The following is a 21360-nucleotide window of genomic DNA, read 5'->3' as shown; positions in this document are numbered from 1 at the left end:
TAAAATAAAATAGCTTTATTGAGTGTAATTTATGTACCAAGAAGTGTATAATTTGATAAGTTTTGAAACTTCTTTGGTATTTGGAAACCGTCATCACAAGCAAGATCACGAACATATCTATCACTCCCAAAAGTTTCCTCACGCCTTCCTTCTACCCACTCCTGACCTTGCCTCTCCAAGCAATCACTGACCTTCTTTCTCTAATTGTATATGAGTTTGCATTTTCTAAAATTTTATATGAACAGAATCTTGCTCTTTTTTGTCTGGCTTCTTTCACTCAGCAATTTTCGGTTCCATTCATGGGTTCTTGTGTATATCAATTTGTTTCTCCATTCATCTGTACATCTGGGTTGTCTCCAGTTCACGCCTATTAGTTTAAAAAGTTACTTTGAACATTTGTGCACAAGTCTCTGTATGCATGTCCATTTCCTATTCTCACATGCTTTGAAACCTAGGAATGGAATGACTGGATCACATATTTAACTTTTTAAAAATTTGCCAGACTGTCTCAAAGTGTCTATACCATTTCTGACAGCAGTGTATGAGTTCCAGTTCCTCCACATCCTCATCAACACTTGGTATGCTTTATCCTTTGTAAGAGGGGTGTAGTGCTATCTCCTGGTTTTATTTGCATTTCCTTAAGACAACCTTTGCATATGTTTATTTTTTTCATCTGTGTAGCTTCTTTGGTGAAGTATGCAAATACTTTGCTCAATTTTTTTCAGTTGTTTGTTTTCTTATTGTCGAGTTTTGAGAGTTCTTTATATTCTTTACCTTTTATCAGGTATGTGCTTTGCAAATATTTTTCTCCTTTTTTTCTGTAAGTTTTATAGTTTTAGATGTTGTATGTAAGTTTATAATCTATTAAGAGATCTATTACATATAGTGTTAAGGATCAATGCCGGTTCCTTTTTTCTTTGTTTTCTTCCTTCCTTTCTACCTTTCTTTCCTTTTTTTTTTTTTTAAAAAAAAATGTTTTGGTATATGGATATTCACTGAAAAGGCCATCCTTCCTCCACTGCATTGCTTCTGTAGCCTTGTAAGAGCTCAGATTTGTGGGTTTATTTCCCAACTCTTTATTATTTTCCACTGTTCCATTTGTGTATCCTTATGCCAATATTATTTTGTTTTGATGGTTATAGCTTTATAATAATACTTTCTGATTTTTGTTTTTTATTAAAAATCTTTTTTTCAGAGAGGTCTCACTCTGTGGCTCAGGCTGGAGAGCAGTGGTACAATCATAGCTTGCTGCAGCCTCATACTCCTAGGGTCAAGCAGCCCTCCTGCCTTAGCCTCCCAAATGGATGGCTGGGACTACAGGTACATGCCACCTCACCTGGCTAATTTTATTTTAATTTTTTGTAGAGACAGGGTCTTGCTTTTTTGCCCAGGCTGGTCTTGAACTCCTGGCTTTAAGCGATCCTCTAGTCTCAGCCTCCCAAAGTGCTGGGATTATAGGCGAGAGCCACCATACCCAGCTATAATAGTTCTTCAAATCAGGTAGTGTTAGCGCTTCAACTTTGTTCTTTTTCAAAATTGTTTTGGCTACTCTAGAATCCTTGCCTTTCCATCTAAGCTTTGGAATTGCCTTGTTAACTAAAAAAAAAGTTTGCTGAGATTAATAACAATTGGATTAATAATTGGATTAAAGCTATAGAACAATTTGGGGAGCACCGACAGCTCAACAATGTTGAGTCTTCCTGCACATGAACAATGTATACCTCTTGTGAAAGGAAGATAAATCTTGGGGCACAAAATCACTAAGCCAAAGGGAAAAGTCAAGCAGTGAGCTGTGTCAGGCAACCTGCCTCCCATTTTATTCATAAATAAGATAGCTACAAAGATAAAACAGCTACACACCTCCCTCATAATTTTCCCATAAGGAAATTCTTTTTAAATTAAAAAAATTTTTGACCAGGCCAGTGGCTCACGCCTATAATCCCAGCACTTTGGGAGGCAGAGGTGCGTGGATCGTGAGGTCAGGAGATAGAGACCATCCTGGCTAACACGGTGAAACCCCATCTCTACTAAAAATACAAAAAATTAGCCGGGTGTGGTGGTGGGGGCCTGTAGTCTCAGCTACTCAGGAGGCTGAGGCAGGAGAATGGTGTGAACCCAGGAGGCTGAGCTTGCAGTGAGCCGAGATCCTGCCACTGCACTCCAGCCTATTTTTATATTTTCTGTCTGTAACGTTCTGAAATATGGAATATAATTATTATAACTTTTAGTGTCTTCATCTATTAATTCTAACATCTGTCTCAGTTCTGATTTGATTTTGATTGTGTGATTATTGTCCTCATTATAGACGATGTTTTCCTGCTTCTTTGCCTGCCTGGTAATCTTTGATTGGATGCCAGACATTTTGAATTTTACTTGGTTGGGAGCTGGATATTTTTGTATTCCTATAAATGGTCAATTTTGTTATGGGATGCAGTGGAGCTACTTGGAAAGAGTTTGATCCTTTCTGGTCTTGCTTTCGTTGTTTTTTAGGTGGATCCACAGCAGTGGTTCATCTAGGGCTAATCATTCCCGACTACTCGGAGGCAAGACCTTCTGAGTACTCTTCCCATTGTTCCACGATGTATGAGTTTTTCCGGTCTTGTGGAAATAGGCATTGTTCCTTGTCCTGTGCAAGCATCAGGTGCTCTTCCCTCAGTATTTTTGTTTTCTTGTCTAACCTTGGGTAGTGTCTTCACAGACATATGCTGATCAGTTCACTGCTAAGTAGTCAAGGAAGACCCTCAACAGGTCTGCAGGATCTCTCTTTGTGTAACCATCTCCTCTCTGAACTCTGTCCTATGTACTCTAACTGCTGTGGTCTCCCTCGACTCTTAGCTCCATCTCCTGAACTCAGGGAAGGCAAATTAATTGGCTAGTAACTGTTTACTTTTTGAAGTCCTGAAAGTAATCAGGACTGACCCAATTCTTAAGGTGCACATTTCAAAACTTGGCATGTTTCAGGACAGACTCAAGGGGAACCTGTCTCTAGAGAATGCAATGTATGATTTCTCCCTTGCATTTATACACGACCTTTGTTGGCCTAGTGCTCTGAAGAGAAAACTGTTGAATCCAGAACCAAACATTGTCTTCCTGTTAATGCAGGGACAAGAGAGGAACCATTCAAGCCATACCTCAGTTTCCTGGGCTGTGCTCTCAGATCTCTGCAGCACCTGCTGAATGTCCTCAGCAAAGCTTTTCTCTCTGTGTACGCATCAGCAATCTTGGCTACCTGGCGAGAACTGTGGTCCCCAAAGAGCTTGAATATCCTGCACATTGGCTCTTCATCACTTAGGCACATCTGACTGAGAAAAGAAAAGTCAGTGAAACTTTCTTTCCTTCCTTTTCTAGCCCTATGCACTAGAGACCTGCCCTACCCAGGCTGATGACATTGTGAATGTGTGAAGCAAGTATTAAAAGTCAGTTGCACAGACACCTTGGTGTGTGTAGAACAGAAGTGATGGTAGTACTAGGATGGTCTGGTCGTGATTTAGTAAATGCATGTTGTTATTTCATGGAATCCTCACACAACCACCACCCTTTGCCTTAGATAGTATTTTTTTTTTTTCCAGACAGGGTCTTACTTTGTCACCCAGGCTGGAGTGCAGTGGTACAATCTCAGCTCACTGCAACCTCTGCCTCCCGGGTTCAAGTGATTCTCCTGCCTCAGCCTCCCAAGCAGCTGGGACTACAGGCACATGCCACCATGCCTGGCTAATTTTTTGTATTTTTAGTAGAGACAGGTTTCGCCATACTGGCCAGGCTGGTCTCTAACTCCTGGCCTCAAGTGATTTGCCCGCCTCAGCCTCCCAAAGTGCTGGGATTACAGGTGTGAGCTACCACACCCAGCCTACATAGTACGGTTTTATGGGTAAGGAAGCTCAGAAGGCGGTAAGTAACTTGCCAGGAAGGGACAGCACTGTGATTAGAAGACAAGGTCCTTCTGAGTCTAAGGTCAGAGCTTTTCCCATGTTGCCACACCGCCTGCCTCATAGGACTGCCGTGAGAATTAAATAGGGTGATGCACATAAGATGCCTGGAGTAGTGCCTGACACCTGGATGACATTAAACCACTGGTAGCTATTGATAATATTACAAGGACCTCCACAAACAAAGTAAGCCCCACTACGGGACTCAGAGCTGAGAACATTTCTAGACGGAGGGGATCAAAGAGGTGCCATGCCCCCTGCCTGCTGCTTCTGCTTCCTCCCCTTCCTTACTCAGCTCAGGGGCAGGCTCTAAATGAATACCCTGGAGGTGACTGCTGAAGATGAGGCAGAACCGTAGCAAATTTGTGAAAAACTAAACCAATTCTTAAAGGCATAGTCTAAAGAGGAATACGTAATTGCACTTCAGGGGCTTGACCTAGCCTGTCCCAAGCAATGTCATTGATCTCAGCAGAAGTGCAAGCTGCAAGGAAGAGAGGAGTGGCCCAGACGGCTGGCTGAGGGTAGAGGATCTCAGAGTGACCCTGCCCCACCGTGGGGGACCTGATTCAGAGCTAGGAGACCCTCTTCCAGAGCCTCTTTCAGAGCCACATCTCTGCTTTGGGAGTTGGCTTCAGAGTTTCAAGTTAACAGCAGAATTATGAAGTCTCATGAATACTTTTGACTTCTTCCAAATAAATTGTCAACTTAGGACACTGGATGTGGTGCCTCACGCCTGTAATCCCAGCACTTTGGGAGGCCGAGGCGGGTGGATCACGAGGTCAGGAGATGGAGACCATCCTGGCTAACATGGTGAAACCCGTCCCTACTAAAATTACAAAAAAATTAGCCAAGTGTGGTGGCGGGCGCCTGTAGTCCCAGCTACTCGGGAGGCTGAGGCAGGAGAATGGCATGAACCTGGGAGGCGGAGTTTGCAGTGAGCCGAGATCACACCACTGCACTCCAGCCTGGGCGACAGAGTGAGACTCCATCTTAAAAAAAAAAAAATTGTCAACTTATTTTACACTTGATAATTAGCAAAGACAAGCAACCTAGATGAGGCCCCTAAGGCTGGTGGCTGATGCTACCTAATCTATGTAACATGGAAACTCTGCCTTCTCCTACCCCTCTGGGATTGCTTGGGGAGTCAAGTAGGCTAAAGGTTGTAAATGTGCTTTGTCAACAGCAAAGAATTAAAGACTTTTTAAGGGGTATCCCATCTGACACAAGGATCCATCCTAAACTCAGTGCCAAAGGGGAAAATTACCTCAAAATTCCCTTTGAAGATCCCTTAGCAAGGGAATGTGGAATGTCTTGTAGAACACATATAGTTTTGTAACAAGGCACACTGTAGATATGTGTGTAGAAATGTACAATGTACAGAGCATTGCACAGAAACAACCAAGTGTTCACATGACACACTGCGCGGAAAACGTGTGCTGAGCATCCAAACGCCAGAATTTCACTCGGCTCTCCAAAGGAGTCACTCCTCACCAGCCATTCAGGAGGCAGCAGAAGGAATAGTTCGCCAGTCTCATCCTATCCCACCCCCTCTCTGAGATGACTGAGGGTGGCTGGAGTCTCATAAATCTCCTAAATCACTGTAGCTGTTTGAGCCCCTTCTACATGTGACCCCTTCAACCCCACTGTGGGCTGCAGGGCACCCACACACGCACAGACACAGGCACCCACACACATGCACATGCACACACGCACCCACACACGCACGCACACACACGCAACGCACACATGCACTCACACACATGCACAAACGCACCCGTGCACACACACACATGCACACACACACGCACACACACGCACCCACACACACACCCACACATGCACACACATGCACACACGTGCATGCACACACACGCACCCCCCCACATGCATACACACACATGCACACATGCACCCACATAAACGCACACACATACACACCTGCCCACACACACACACACACGGACACACACATCCACACACACACATATGCACCCACACGTGCACCCACACACCCACACGCGCACCCACACACCCACACGCACGCACACACACACATATTCGTCCCTGGGCTTCACGTTACGAATCAAGAATAAAGTTAGCATTGCGTTGTGGATTTGGAAAGTAATCCTCTCCTATACTCCTGAGTAAACATCTGGTTTCAACTACGTAGGGTTGCTGAGTAATTTGACAGCATGGCAAAAAGAAAATTTTAAAAAGTATAATTTAATACCAGATTAATGACTTCTCCACGCTTTTCACACAGCTGAGCGAGCTGGTTGTGCTCCTCGGTGTGAAGTGTCTCAAGCACTTCCTTAAGCTTTGCCAGGATATTTTCAGCCAGGATGTTTCTCTGCAATCCATTTGTTCCCCTGCCCCTCAAATAAATGTCCTAAGACACAGAGATGACATGAGTTTGTGGCAAATGCCTGAGGCCAAAGGCCACCTCATCTTTGGGGAAGGTTGAAATACGTCCCTTCCTGGTCACCAAAACACCATCTGGGAGGAGGAAAGAACTCACATTACACCCTGGGGAAGGCTGACAAGACCTAGAGAAGGAAGTGACTGTGAGAACCCTGCAAGATAGCACTTCCAGGCTGGCCCTGCTGTGGACCTGTTACCAGCATCTGTCATGCAAGTCACTACAAGCTCCATCAGGTGAAACGAGCCTGCGTTCCTTCAATCCATTGAGTTTTGGTTAGGACCTACTCTGTCTTCCACAGAAACTCAGCCCAGTGGTAAGACAAATGCTCACAGTCAATGACTGTACAGTTGGATATGCCAGTGGAGTGCAGAGAATGAAGGACCAGGTCTCACTGTGTCTTTTATTGTCTGTATTGTGATGCTTTGACACCTGGGGCCTGCCCTCCCAGGGTTAGCCAACTCTTAGACAGAGTAAAGGATCTCACCTGGGACTGTGCGTTTCAGATGCAAACCAACCAACCCAGATTCCATACCCCCAACCATCCAGCCTTCTCACCCGCAGGCCACTGTCCACCTGCCCTAATTACCAGACCCAAGGTGCAGCTCCTATGCCTCAGAGCCCACTGAAATGATTCACACTAGCCAGTCTTTAGCCTGCTTCCCTTCCCTTCCCCATTTCTTCCCGTGGAAACCACAGCAAAGGCCCTAGACCACAGTTCCCTGCCATTCCCTCTGCCTCCTGATCAACCCTGGGGCTTCCCCATGCGGCCCTGCATGGTGGGGGGCTCCCTCCTCTTGGGAACTGTGAGTAACAAGCTACCTTTTCAATGGCAATCATCTCCTGATCTTTTGGCCCCCACAGAACCAGTGCAGGGAAGTGATTTCTTTTCTACCCCACTCAGAATTTCCCTGGCCCCTCAGAAATGAGAAAAGAACTTGTCTTGAAAAGAGGTGGACCTGGGTTTGAATTCCAGCCTAGCACTCACTACAGAATGCCACTGGTGTATAAATCTTTTCCAGAATTCAGCAGAATGAATACTTCAGGGAAGATGAATGGGCCAGCACCTGGGATCTGGGCCTTTTTTCTTTTCAAAGAAAACTGAAGAGCATTGAAAATGTCCCAGAGGTCCTGCCTTCAGAGCTGGGCACACCAGTCCTCTCCCGCCCTCCTCTCTCAAATCTCTGCCTCCACTCAATCAATCCCAAGCTCTTTCCCACCCTCTCTAGGCTGCAGGTACAGCCGGTATCCCAGTCAGCACTGTCCCTCCGCTCGATCCTCTGTGTCCCGTCAGGGTGAGGACGCCTGGCTACACGTGCTCAACCTTCTTGGGATGGCACCTGCATGACCTGCCCAAACCCCAAATCCAGTCTCAACAAAATTTCTGCAAAGACCTCCAGCATACTTCCTGTGCCCTTTGCAGGTTCCTTAAGGGCTCCCGGAGTCTGAGGAGCCTGTGTGTCTGTCACCTGGGAGGAGGGAAGCCAGAGAGCAGGGCAGGGGACAAGGACCGCCTCCCTTACAAAGGGGAGCTTCAGAGGGTGCCATTACCTCTAGTTGCTTGGTGCATAACTTAAAATCACAATAGAGAAACTAAGGCTGCCACGGACCTGCTCAGGGACGGAAGATGAGGAAGGAGCTGTGCACAAGAAGCTCGGTCGTCGGAGAGGCAGCAAATGCCAGTAGCGTCTAAAACCAGTGGACGAAGAATGGCGAGATGAGCACATACTCAGAGCTGTGGTGGTGACTGCAGGAAGAATGATGTAGAAAAAGTAAGGAGAGATTGCCTCTGGAAAGCGGGACTAGGGGTGGGATGGCAGCATTGCTTTTCATTATAAACTCTTTTCTACACTATTTCTTTGACATGATTTAAAAATAAATATACAAATAAGTGAAAATTCCAGGTTGAGAAATAAAATGATCCATCCAAATGTGTGGTGCTTCTGAGCTGCTGCCCCTGTCTCTGCAGTCACCTAACGGCACCCCTCCCCCAAGAGCCAGGTGATGACTGCCTGGGAGATCAGTGCCTGTCTCTCTACCTGCCCTCCAGCCCCTCAGGATTCCTCTGCCTGCAACCTATTCCTTCTAGACTTTCTTCCTTCCTTCCACGAATATCCAAAGGGCCCGGAGCAACACCAATCATGGTTCCTACAGTCCAGCTGGGGAACTGTTACACAAAGCGTTTCCATGAGACCGTGTGACGTTGTGCTTTCAGATGTCAACGTTATGACGACCCTTTCCAGGTTAAAATGTGTCACTAGCTCCCCTCTGCTTACAGGATAAAATGCAAAGCCATTTGCATGATGTGTAGGGCCTCCTGGAATATGTCCTACCTACCCTTCGGGTGGGTACCCCAAAGCCCCAGGTGTCTCCCACAGCACCTTATACTCAAGCCTCCCTGATCTCCGGGCCAGACCCTCGAACACCTCCTTTCTTAGGTCCTCTTTCTCGGGCCTTGGTATCTGCCACTCTCTCTTCCTGGATTGCCCTCTCCATCAGCGTCAGTCCCACTGTAGATTCTACTCAGCAGCGCCTCCCCTGTGGCCTTCCTGTCCCCTGCGGTGCATTGCAGACCTGCACTGTGGGGTCTCCCATTATATGCGTGGTCCATCTCTCCTTGAAGGACGAAGTCTGAACCCTCATCAGCTCTGCTTCTCTGGTCTTCCACCACAGTGACAAGGCACCTAGCAAGTGCTAATAAATGGCTCTACCTACCCCAGCACATACTGAACAAGCTGCTCTGTGGGAACGTTCTCTCCAACCTCAGGCCACAATGTACATCCTGCTGTAGCTCCTCCCTGCGGGTCCCGGTGGGTCTTCTAAGCCTAAAGGAAAAGCCTGTCCTCCCCTCCCCCGACGCCCGCCCGCAGCCCTTCAGAGATGTGGGTCTGCCTGTCTAGTCTTCATTTTGGGGCCCAGCGTCCCCAGTTTTCCCGTGGGCCGGGGTCCGAAGAGTGCAGCTCAGAAAGAAGTCTGCTTCCTCGTGGAGTGCAAGGGCCCTGATCTTCCTCTTATTTTCCTACACACTGGACAGCAGAACCGTCCCTGGACCTGGGTGCAATTCTGGCAAAGCAAGATCAGCCCCAGCCACTGTTTGCAGAAGTTGTGCGGGAGCAGGAGAGCAGCAGTGCGGGCGACGAAAGCAGCTCCATGCGCACGGGCAGGACACTGCTGCACCCAGCAAGTCCACGGCTTTCAGGCTGCTGCCCTGGCCAGATGCTAGAACAGGCCCGGAACTGCTCTGGGAGCCACGTCACAATAGCGCCATGGCCAGGCCTGGCTTTCCTCCAGGGGATGAAGAAAGGAAGCTCCTTGAGTGCTTCAGGGGTGCCAGGACATGTCAGGGAGCCAGGAGGCCAAATCCAGCTGCGGCTCCTTTCTGTGCAGCTCGTGTGCCAAGATGGTTTTCAGATTTTTCAGACTTTTTTTTTTTTTTTTTTGAGACGGAGTTTCACTCTTGTTGTCCAGGCTGGAGTGCAATGGCGTGATCTTGGCTCACTGCAACCTCTGCCTCCTGGGTTCAAGCGATTCTCCTGCCTCAGCCTCCTGAGTAGCTGGGATTACAGATATGTGCCACCATGCCTGGCTAATTTTGTATTTTTAGGAGAGATGAGGCTTCACCATGTTGGTCAGGCTGGTCTCAAACTCCTGACCTCAGGTGATCCACCCACCTTGGCCACTCAAAGTGCTGGGATTACAGGCGTAAGCCACCGCGCCTGGCCATTTTTTAGACATTGTATAAAACAAAAAGCAAAAAACAAAACAACAAAAACAAAGATATGCAACAGAGTCCATGCATGACCTGCAAAGTCTTAAGTATTTACTTTTTGGCTCTTTACTGAAAGAGTCTGTGGTCCTGTGTAATTGAGAAGATGAACCTACTAAAATCCAGCTACCCCTAGGCACAGCATCCCAGCCTCCGGTTAACAGGGAGAAGTTGGGGGATAGGGCCACCCCTCACCATAGCTGGACCATCTGAGGCAGGTAGCTCCTGGCCTCTCCCGTTCATTCATTCATGCGTGTTGAACGAGGCCATCTCTCAGCCCTTCCAGTTCTCTGACCCTGGGCATCTCCAGTCTCTGGATTGTGACTTGCCCTTTCCCAGTCCCAGTGCCTGTCTCGCCTGCCTGTCTGGGGGCTCCTGGAGGATCAGCCAGTCTGAACAAGGAGCACCAGTTGAGCACCTCTATTGGGCCAGCATTGTCATGTGTTATCTCTTATCTCCACAGCCCCAAGAGGCTCAAGAAATTAGCTTTCATTAAGTCAGAAAAACTGAGGCACAGAGAGGTAGGATAACCTTTCCAAGGCTGCAATGTGTGACATTCCATATGACTCTCTCTTTTCCTGGCAGGCCATGTTGCCTCATAGATGAGGTTGTCCTATAGATGTGAAGGTTCATGGTAAAATGTATGGGTGTGGCCAGGTACGGTGGCTCATGCCTGTAATCCCAGCACTTTGGGGGGCCGAGGCGGGTGGATCACCTGAGGTCAGGAGTTTGGGACCAGCCTGGCCAACATGGTAAAACCCTGTCTCTACTAAAAATACAAAAATTAGCCAGGCATGGTGGCACGCATCTGTAATCCCAGCTACTCAGGAGGCTGAGGCAGGAGAATCGCTTGAACCTGGGAGATTGGGGTTGCAGTGGGCCGAGATCACGCCACTGCACTCCAGCCTGGGTGAAAGAGTGAGACTCCATATCAAACACACAAAAAAGGATGGGTGTGTTACACTGCTAGACATGCTCATGAGACCATGGGGAGCAGGGAGGAAGGAGTAAAAACCTACACCCAACAATCAGCCCCTATTCAGCACGCAGGCACCCAGCATCAAATGTGTTCAAGACACAAGATGGGCCCTGGGGGGCTGAAGGTGCTGTGACTGTTCCTTGTTCATGGTGGTGACAGCCACTCTTGGAGGGCTCAGCACATATGAGTTCTCAGCATGTGCTGTCCCAGTTACTTACCACAACACTCCTGTATAATCAGGTCCAAGTCATAAATAAGAAATCGGCTGGGCGCAGTAGCTCATGCCTGCACTCCCAGCACTTTGGGAGGCTAAGGCAGGAGGATTGCTTGAGCCCAGAAGTTCAAGACTAGCCTGGGCAACATAGCAAGACCCTGTCTCTACACAAAATAAAATAATAATAATAAAAAAGAAATATGGCAATTATCCCTGCTCTCACAGAGCTCTCAGTCCAATGGAGAAGACAGATACAGAAGGAGAGTTGCAGGCATCCCAGCTGGCCCACCAGTCATGGCATACCTGACCATCTTCCATCAAGGCCAGAAACACTGACCACTCCCCTCATCAGCCTAACGTCGAGGGGTGGTCATGTGATATGCTTTTGTCTAGTGAAACGTGTTGAAGTCCACATGCCTGAAAAAACAAACATGCAAATTTTTTGCACTCCTGAAAAAAGAAACATGCAAATTTCACCATACCTCCCCATATCTTTCCACCTCGTGTGAAGACTCAAAAGCTGGAGTTGCAGCAGCCGTTTTGTAACCATGAGGGAAACCACCAAGAGAATCACAATACGGATGCTGACATCAGTGAACTGCTGGACCTATGTTAATGCTCACTTCTCTCCAACCTATTGTTATGTGAGAACAACAAAGCCACTAAAAGCCAGGTTTGCAATCCTAACTGATAACGATAAGGTAGGATATATTATGAGCCATGAGAGATAAGTAGCTGTAAACATTTGGAGAATACAAGACTACTTGCAAATGGAAACAAAGGATGGGGAAGGCGTGGCAGCCTCTGTCTGTTGCTGACTCTACTAGAGCCATTGCCTTTTTTTTTTTTTTTTTTTTTTGATACTGAGTCTTGCTCTGTCGCCCAGACTGGAGTACAGTGGTGCAATCTTGGCTCACTGCAAGCTCCGCCTCTGGGTTCAAATAATTCTCTTGCCTCAGCCTCCTGAGTAGCTGGGATTACAGGTGCCCGCCACCACGCCCGGCTAATTTTTGTATTTTTAGTAGAGATGGGGTTTCACCATGTTGGCCAGGCTAGTCTCGAACTCCTGACCTCAAGTGATCTGCCCACCTCAGCCTCCCCAAGTGCTGGGATTACAGGCATAAGCCACTGCACCCGGCTGCCTTTTGTCTTTCTAGGAGAACCCTGGCTGCTCTTAACTCCTGAGACAGGTCCATGATGGACGAGACTATTACGTAAAGGTCATCCCCCAGGCCAGATACTATCCCAGTCACCCCAACATTTAGGGCAGGTTTGGCTACATGGACTAGTACTCACCAATGAGATGTCAGGGGAATTTTGCTAGAAGGTTTACTAGGAAATGCTTCCCTCTATAATAAAAAAGGAAAACTGACTACTTTTTTTTTTTTTTTCCTGTTGTCTCTCCTCCTTTCTGCCTTGACTGCAGTTGTGCAACGATGTGATCATGGCACTACAGCAGCTGTCTTGTGACCAAGAAGTAAAGCCCTGAAGGTCGGCACAGATGCTGATCCAGACCATTGACCTTGACATCAGCGAGCTGCTGAAAGAACCTGGAACCACCTTGCTGGGGACTTCTGGTAAGATAAATGTCTTTGTTACTTAAGCCACTATCAGTTGGGTGTTCTAATGCTCATTCTTGGCTTGTGCACAAGCCTTCCTGGAAGACTTGGCATTTGAGCTGAGGCTTGAAGGATAGGTCGTGCTTGGACATGCAAGTATGAAGGAGAGGACTGAGGAGAGGTGGATTCCAGGAAAGGAACTGTTTAGAGCCAAGGCGAGGAGCTGAAAAATGTGAAGATAGTGAGTAGTCTGGTTTAACAAGAGTGTTCACAGTTTATTGAGCACTGAAGAAATGCAGTATGTGTTTGATAGTTTGCAGGAGATGGGAAGCTATGGGGCTGGGCTGGGGGCTGCCTGAGGGCAGGTCCTGCAAACACAGACAGACAGGGGCCCAAGATGGCCCTTTGCCTTTAAGACTCAGGCACTTAATGACAGCGAAGACCAGCCCCTTTACAGAAACCTAGATCCCAGGAGCAGGGCCCAGGTTCAGATCTACATGGCATGGTGGCAGACCCTCGTGTCACCCACTATCCACTGGCTGTGCTGTGTTTCTCAGCCTCCCCCAGGCTGTACAGTCCTTCTGGTCCTAGGACACACAGCAGCAGGCGGGCAGTTAAGCTCTAGCCTCCTCCGTCCACCGTCCCCTACACAGCAACCCCGGGCCTTGGGTTCTGGATCTGGGGAGAGCCACCTAGCCCGCCCCGTGGGAATTCAAACAAGAAGCAGGTATTGTTGGTTAAGCCACTGAGATTTAGGAATTGATCTGTTATCCTGGCACAGCCTAGCTTGGGGCTTCTCGAACTATCTATGGTAAAGGGCTAGTTCTTTTTTAAAATTTCTTTTCCTTTCTTTCTTCTTCTTCTTCTTCTTTTTTTTTTTTCTTGAGACAGAGTTTTGCTCTTGTCACCCAGGCCGGAGTGCAATGGCGCAATCTTGGCTTACTACAACCTCTACCCACTGGGTTCAAGCGATTCTCCTGCCTCAGCTTCCCTAGTAGCTGGGATTACAGGCACCTGCTACCACACCCGGCTGATTTTTGTATTTTTAGTAGAGACGGGGTTTCACCATGTTGGCCAGGCTGGTCTTGAACTTCTGGCCTCAAGTGATCCATCCACCTTGGCCTCTCAAAGTGCTGGGATCACAGGCGTGAACCATGGTGCCTGGTCTCGTTTTAAAAATTTCTAATGTAACACCGATCAACACTGTCATAAAGTAAAGATAAACTACTGGAAAAATGTTTTTGAAAGACATCCAGAATACAAACCCAACTTTATTTATTCTATTCATCAGACACTGACAGATTGGCATAGAGTTTCTAAATCCTGACTCTCATTTTCTGCACCCCACTTTCCAAGTGGGGACCACTCTGGGAGCTGCACTGGCCAGGCCTGTCTCGTTCCACCCATTCCCTCCGTCAGGCGTCTGTGTGTGGAGAACAGGCTGAGGGGTAACGAGAGTGGGATTCAGTCTGGGCTCTGGTTCCCTCCGTCAGGCGCCTGTGCGTGGAGAACAGGCTGAGGGGTAACAGGCTGAGTGGAGCTGAGAGTAACAGGCTGAGAGTGGAGAACAGGCTGAGAGTGGAGAACAGGCTGAGTGGAGAACAGGCTGAGAGTGGAGAACAGGCTGAGAGTGGAGAACAGGCTGAGAGTGGAGAACAGGCTGAGAGTGGGATTCAGTCTGGGCTCTGGTTCCCTCCGTCAGGCGCCTGTGCGTGGAGAACAGGCTGAGGGGTAACAGGCTGAGAGTGGAGAACAGGCTGAGGGGTAACAGGCTGAGTGGAGCTGAGAGTAACAGGCTGAGAGTGGAGAACAGGCTGAGAGTGGAGAACAGGCTGAGTGGAGCTGAGAGTAACAGGCTGAGAGTGGAGAACAGGCTGAGAGTGGGATTCAGTCTGGGCTCTGCTCTTGGGTGCGTCAGCCCCAGTGGGCACTTCATTTGCCCCAAGGTGAGGTATGAAGGGTACGTGGGAGTGTCTAGCAGGCAACTGGAGACTGTGACTGAAGATCTAGAGATAATTTAGAGGTCATTTATGGAACTGTTATTGGATGCGGGCATAGCATTTAGTATTCTGCAAACATCATCCCATTTAATCAGTAAGCAACAGTGCAAAACAATTGGGCAATGCCCTTTCTTCTCATTTAAAAATACTGTAGTAGGCCGGGTGCAGTGGCTCCTGCCTGTAATCCCAGCACTTTGGGAGGCCAAGGCGGGTGGATCATGAGGTCAGGAGTTTGAGACCAGCCTGGCCAACAGGGTGAAACCTCGTCTCTACTAAAAATACAAAAGTTAGCCAGGGGTGGTGGTGGGCACCTGTAATCCCAGCTACTGCAGAGGCTGAGGCAGGAGAACTGCTTAAATTTGGGAGGAGGAGGTTGCAGTGAGCCAAGATGGTGCCACTGCATTCCAGCCTGGGCGACAGAGTAAGACTCCGTCTCGAAAAAAACAAAAACTTTTAGCAAAATATGCATAACATAAAATTTACCATCCTAACCATTTTTTTTTTTTTTTTTTTTTTTTTTTTTTGAGACGGAGTCTCGCTCTGTCACCCAGGCTGGAGTGCAGTGGCCGGATCTCAGCTCACTGCAAGCTCCGCCTCCCGGGTTCACGCCATTCTCCTGCCTCAGCCTCCCGAGTAGCTGGGACTACAGGTGCCTGCCACCTCGCCCGGCTAAGTTTTTGTATTTTTAGTAGAGACGGGGTTTCACTGTGTTACCCAGGATGGTCTCAATCTCCTGACCTCGTGATCCGCCCGTCTCGGCCTCCCAAAGTGCTGGGATTACAGGCTTGAGCCACCGCGCCCGGCCCATCCTAACCATTTTTAAGTGTCCAGATCAGTGGCATTAAATGCGTTCACATGATTGTGCAACCAACACCACCATTCATCTCCAGAATGTTTTTCTTGGCTCAGTCCAGACTGAAACTCTGTCCCCACTGAAAAACAACTCCCCATTCCCCTCCCCTTAGCTTCTGACAACCACCATTCTTGGCACTGCCTTTTACAGATGGAAATGAAACAGAGAGGGTACAGGAGGCGGCAGGACAGCCAGCCCTCATCCTGGTGGCCGTGGGGCAGGACAAGCTCCAGGGCCCTGTGCTTGGCTCTGGGTGGCAAATGCCAGCTCCCAGGCCACAGCGGCTGGGAAGGATGGGCGCAGTGAGTGGGGTGACCCCTCCCCAGGAGGCAGTGAGGGGTGTGGGCAGCACTGACTCTTGGGCCAGGAGGAGGAGTAGGGCCCAGAAAAGGGCTCGGACAGTCAGAGGGGCCAAGGCAGGAGAGTGGGCAGTAAGTCTACACTGCTTCTGAGGTCAGAGGGGGCAGAGGATTTGGAACCTCAGACATGACCAGTGACTGGTTCCAGAGAGGCCAGATGCCTGGGGACTCAGGGATGAGGGCAAAGGCGGTGGGAGTGCAACCCAGGGAGGGGACACACAGGCTGGCGGGGGGACAAATGGGGGGACAGAGAAGGGGAGGTCTGCCCCACACCCCCGCGCCCCTGTCCAGAGGCCACCCGACTTAAATGGAGGTGGACCCTTTCCTGACTCTGTGGAACCTGTCCCATTCCCGCCTGTAGTTCATGATGCTGATGTGGTTTTGCCTCGTTGCAATTTTCTCCACACTCTTGCTCCCTGTAGCAGATTCTCCTCCTCCTCTGCTCCGCTTGGACACCAGCGGGCTCTGTGGGTTTGAGGAAATCTTTGTCCTGAGCCACCCTTGCCTCCCAGGAGCCCGAAATCGGCTGGGGCAGCACACTCACTGCAGGAAGTGAGTGCTCTCTGAGGAGAAGAATTTGCCAAGTTCTCCAAAGACTAAGAGAAGGTCACTGGCCTGAGGTGCGGGGAAGTGCATGGAGAAGGTCCTCTGAAGTGGGCCAGGAGGACAGATGTCCCTGGGGGAAGGGTGGAAACACAGCAGGAGTGGGGTCTCAGAGGAGAGGGGGCTGTGCTGCGTGGGATGATGTGACACCGGCCCCCACTGTGTGGGACAAGCTGCACTCCAGCTGGGACCCATTTTGGTACCTGTCAGACAAAGCCAGGGAAACCACGAGACTTGGAAGTAGGGAAAGAATGTGGAGGATGCGTCTTCAGACAGGCCATGAGGGGTGTGGGGGGAAGCGGAAAGAGACCCAGAGACTGACCCGGGGGTGGAGACAGGGAGCTGGAGCTGAAAGACATTTGCCCAAGAATCTGTAGACAAATTGAATGACTGGGGGTGTGGCCAGCCGATTTCATACAAAGAGAAAGACAAAAGTGATTTTCTTGGGGTCAAGAGAGGATGCCACATTAGAAGCTAGGTCTCTGAATTCCCAGAACCTGATTACCAGGATGTCTGTGGTTGAAAACCTTGGACAGAGCCATCCACTGCAGATGGTGGAATGGGAACAGGCTTAATGCCAGGGTTGCTCTCACTCCCCAGCCCAGCTGGAGAGGGGTCCTCTGCATGCTTGGAAAGGCTGGCCTCTAGGTACATTTCTATCCTTTAAAGAGAGAATACACACGTGTTCCAGCTTTGCTGGTGGTCCCTACCCAGAGGCTCCACATCTCAACAGCCCAGGCCCTGGGATGGGGAGCAGAGGACCTGGCCCAACCTGTAGGGCTGCGGATGGTCTCGGGACCGTGGCACATTCTCGGAGGCCTGGCATGACTGAGATCAGGTCTTTCACCTGCCTGGGGAGAGATGGGGGCTTGAAGTCTACACCGAGTTGGTTTAAAGAAAGAGAAGAAATGTGCTACTTCTTGCTCACTTGTTTGTGGACTGTTTTAAAAAGTGGGGGTTGGGGCTCTTTGACATTTGACACCAGAATGACCCACTGACTTTATTTCTACCCCAATCTCTCCCTACAGTCCACGGACAAAGAATGATTTGGCTTTTCAGAATGAAAGGCCGGGAGTGCTAGGATCTATAGTTTCCTTGTCCAGAATTCCCTGCACACAAATCCACAAGGCATGTCCCCTCCTCTGTGGAGCCTTCTCCTTCTTCCCAGAGGGCTCCTGGCCTCACATGACCCGGTGTGTTCCCGGTAAGAAGCCACTGGGGCTGCAGTCTGTTCCCACAGCTTGCCTCCCTCCCTAGTTGGACTGCTGAGGAGCAGACGCCGTCCGCGGTCCATTTGTGTCCCTAAGCCCAGGAAGGACTCCGAATATGCCCTTAGGGAAGTGCTGAATGAATGGAGCCAGTGGGAAGGAACTTAGCTGGCTCCATATTTCATTCAAATCTCAAGTCCATGGCTCTGATACAGTCCATTCTAAGGTACCGTTTCCCATTTGCCTGAAGGATTATTTTACACGCGGGGTTTCTTCATGACTCAGTGTCTGGGCAGCGGCCAGCAGGCGCTCCCGGTTAGAATTCCTGCGGAGGAGGACTTCTGAGCGCCATTCTGACCTCCTGGCCTGCCCTGCGGAAGTCAGACAGGCTGAAATCTTTCCTAAGCTCTTTAATTAAATCAAGATTTTTTGGTTTTGTTTTGGTCTTCAAATTAGTTTGCCCATGCCGATTATCAAAACCTTAAATTGTTGACAAAAAATAATTATGTGGCTATACCAGCTAAATCTCATCTGTGACTTTTAAATATAGAAAGCAGGAAGACAAACATCTGGTAATGGAGGTTGAGTTCTGAATGGGCGGTGGCCAAAAAAAAAAAAAAAAAAAAAAACACCCAAAAAAACATTAGTCAGAGTCTAGAAAAATAGTGTGTTACTTTTACCAAGTAATATTTAGAGCAGGACTGAGGAGGGAATGTAAGACATCTGTTAAAAAGCAGATTTTTCCAAACACAGTCCTTTAGAAATTCTTAGGAAAAACATTTTAAATAAAAATAAATTTCAGTTCATTTAAAGATATTTTAGATTGTAAAAACAAAGCTCCTACTGTAAAAATATTACAACTCATAGAGGTTTGCTGAAGATTCAGAATCAACAAACATCAGAGCTCAGTTGTGAGCTGGAAAATGTTTTTCTAACTTTAAAAAATAACACAGTTAATACATCGGCACATTTGTGCCACAAAAACTCAAATGATAGTTAAAGCTCAAGTTCCCCTTGTTTATAACAACCCTTCCCAGGGCCCTCCCCAGAGAAAACCACCACCATTATGTTACAGCAGGTAGTCAGGCAGACATGAGCAGGGCAGGAGAGGGCCTACAGGGGTGGGAGGGAATGTCAGGCAACCATCAGGTGATGGTCAGGAGGTTATTTATTTATTTATTTATTTGAGACAGAGTTTCACCCTGTTGCGCAGGCTGGAGTGCAGTGGCGTGATCTTGGCTCACCGCAACCTCCGCCTCCTGGGCTCAAGTGATTCTCCTGCCTCAGCTTCCCGAGTAGCTGAGACTACAGGCATATGCCACTTCGCCTGGCTAATTTTTGTATTTTTAGTTGAGAATAGGGGTTTCACCATGTTGGCCAGGGTAGTCTTGAACTCCTGGTCTCAAGTGATCTGCCTGCCTTGGCCTCCCAAAGTGCTGGGATTACAGGCATAAGCCACCTTGCCCAGTCAAGAGATAGTTTAAATTAAAAAAATTTTTTTTCTCTTCTTTCTTTCTTTTTCTTTCCCTCTCTGCTTCCCACTTCCTACTTTGGCCTTCAGAAATGCAAATATAATCTTCACCTCCCCTCACCAGACACTCCCTACAGGGCAATGCTCCAAGAGGATCTCTCCTTGACAGTTGACAGTTGATTTGCAGACTGCAACATACCCCATGGAACTCTCACCTCCAGGGGTTGCCTTGGAACTTGTACCCATGTGGAGGGCATGTCAAAAGCATACTGGTGTGGCCACCTTTACAACTTATTTCTGTCCAGGAAGGCGCCAGCTCAACTGTTGGATAGATAAGGCACCAAACTAGCAGTGGGTCCCCCTGCCCATGCACACTTCACCCCCTGCCTTTTTGTTTTGAGACAGAGTCTCGCTCTGTCGCCCAGGCTGGAGTGCAGTGGTGCGATCTCAGCTCACTGCAACCTTCGCCTCCTGGGTCCCGGTTCAAGCAATTCTCCTGCCTTAGCCTCCGCTGGGACTACAGGAACACACCACCATGCCCAGCTAATTTTTGTATTTTTAGTAGAGATGGGGTTTCACCATGTTGGCCAGGCTGGTCTTGAATTCCCGACTTTGTGATCAGCCCACCTTGGCCTCCCAAAGTGTTGGGATTACAGGCGTTAGCCACCGCGCGGGGCCCACCTCCTACCTTATAAAACTTTTCTGCTCCAAAAGTGAAGCAGCACATTTAAAGTCATGGCGCTTTGTGCCTCTTTCCATAAGCCAGCTCCGGAATAAACTGACTTTTTTTTGTACCAGATCTCACTTTGTTAACTGGACACCGTGTGTGGCAAGCAACTAACCTGCTTTTTAAGTTATGGCCATGCCTCCTTCCTCTCCCTTCCCCACCTCCAGGAAACCACAGATCAGCTATCTGTCACTACAGATTACTTTGTATTTTCCAGCGTTTCATATACATGAAATCACACAGTATAGAATTCTTTTTTTGTCTAGAGTCTTTCACTCAGCATAATTAGGTTGAAATTCATTCCTGTTGTATGTATCAATAGTTCATTCTTTTAAAATAGATAACTAGTATTTCACCTATTTTTATAACCACAGTTAGTTTATCTGTTCACCTGTTCATGGATGTTTGTGTTATTTACAGTTTTTGGCTATTCCACATAAAGCTGCTGTGAACACTCATGTATAAGTCTTTGTAGGGACATATGTATTTTTTTTTCTTTTGGCTAAATGCCTAGGAGTGGAATTGTTATAGAAAAGCGGTCCTGGCCGGGCGCGGTGGCTCAAGCCTGTAATCCCAGCACTTTGGGAGGCCGAGACGGGCGGATCACGAGGTCAGGAGTTCGAGACCATCCTGGCTAACACGGTGAAACCCCGTCTCTACTAAAAAATACAAAAAACTAGCCGGGCGAGGTGGCGGGCACCTGTAGTCCCAGCTACTTGGGAGGCTGAGGCAGGAGAATGGTCTAAACCCGGGAGGCGGAGCTTGCAGTGAGCTGAGATCCGGCCACTGCACCCCAGCCTGGGCGACAGAGCAAGACTCTGTCTCAAAAAAAAAAAAAAAAAAAAAAAAAAAGAAAAGCGGTCCTGATCCAGACCCCAAGAGAGGGTCCTTAGATCTCGAGCAAGAAAGAATTTGAGGCAAGTCCATAGAGTAAAGTGAAAGCAAGTTTATTAAGAAAGTAAAGGAATAAAAGAATGACTATGTTATAGGCAGAGCGGCCCCGAGGGCTGCTGGTTGCCCATTTTTATGATTATTTCTTGATGATATGCTAAACAAGGGGTGGATTATTCATGCCTCCCCTTTTTAGACCATATAGGGTAACTTTCTGACGTTGCCATGGCATTTGTAAACTGTCACAGCGTTGGTGGGAGTGTAGCAGTGAGGATGACCAGAGGTCACTCTTGTTGCCATCTTGATTTGGTGTTTTAGCCGGATTCTTTACTGCAGCCTGTTTTATCAGCAAGGTCTTTATGACCTGTATTTTGTGCCAACCTCC

The sequence above is a fragment of the Macaca thibetana genome, chromosome 15 (genome assembly GCF_024542745.1).
Source record: "Macaca thibetana thibetana isolate TM-01 chromosome 15, ASM2454274v1, whole genome shotgun sequence".
In the NCBI taxonomy this organism is placed as follows: domain Eukaryota; kingdom Metazoa; phylum Chordata; class Mammalia; order Primates; family Cercopithecidae; genus Macaca; species Macaca thibetana.
Note: the sequence above shows the minus strand (reverse complement) of the source record.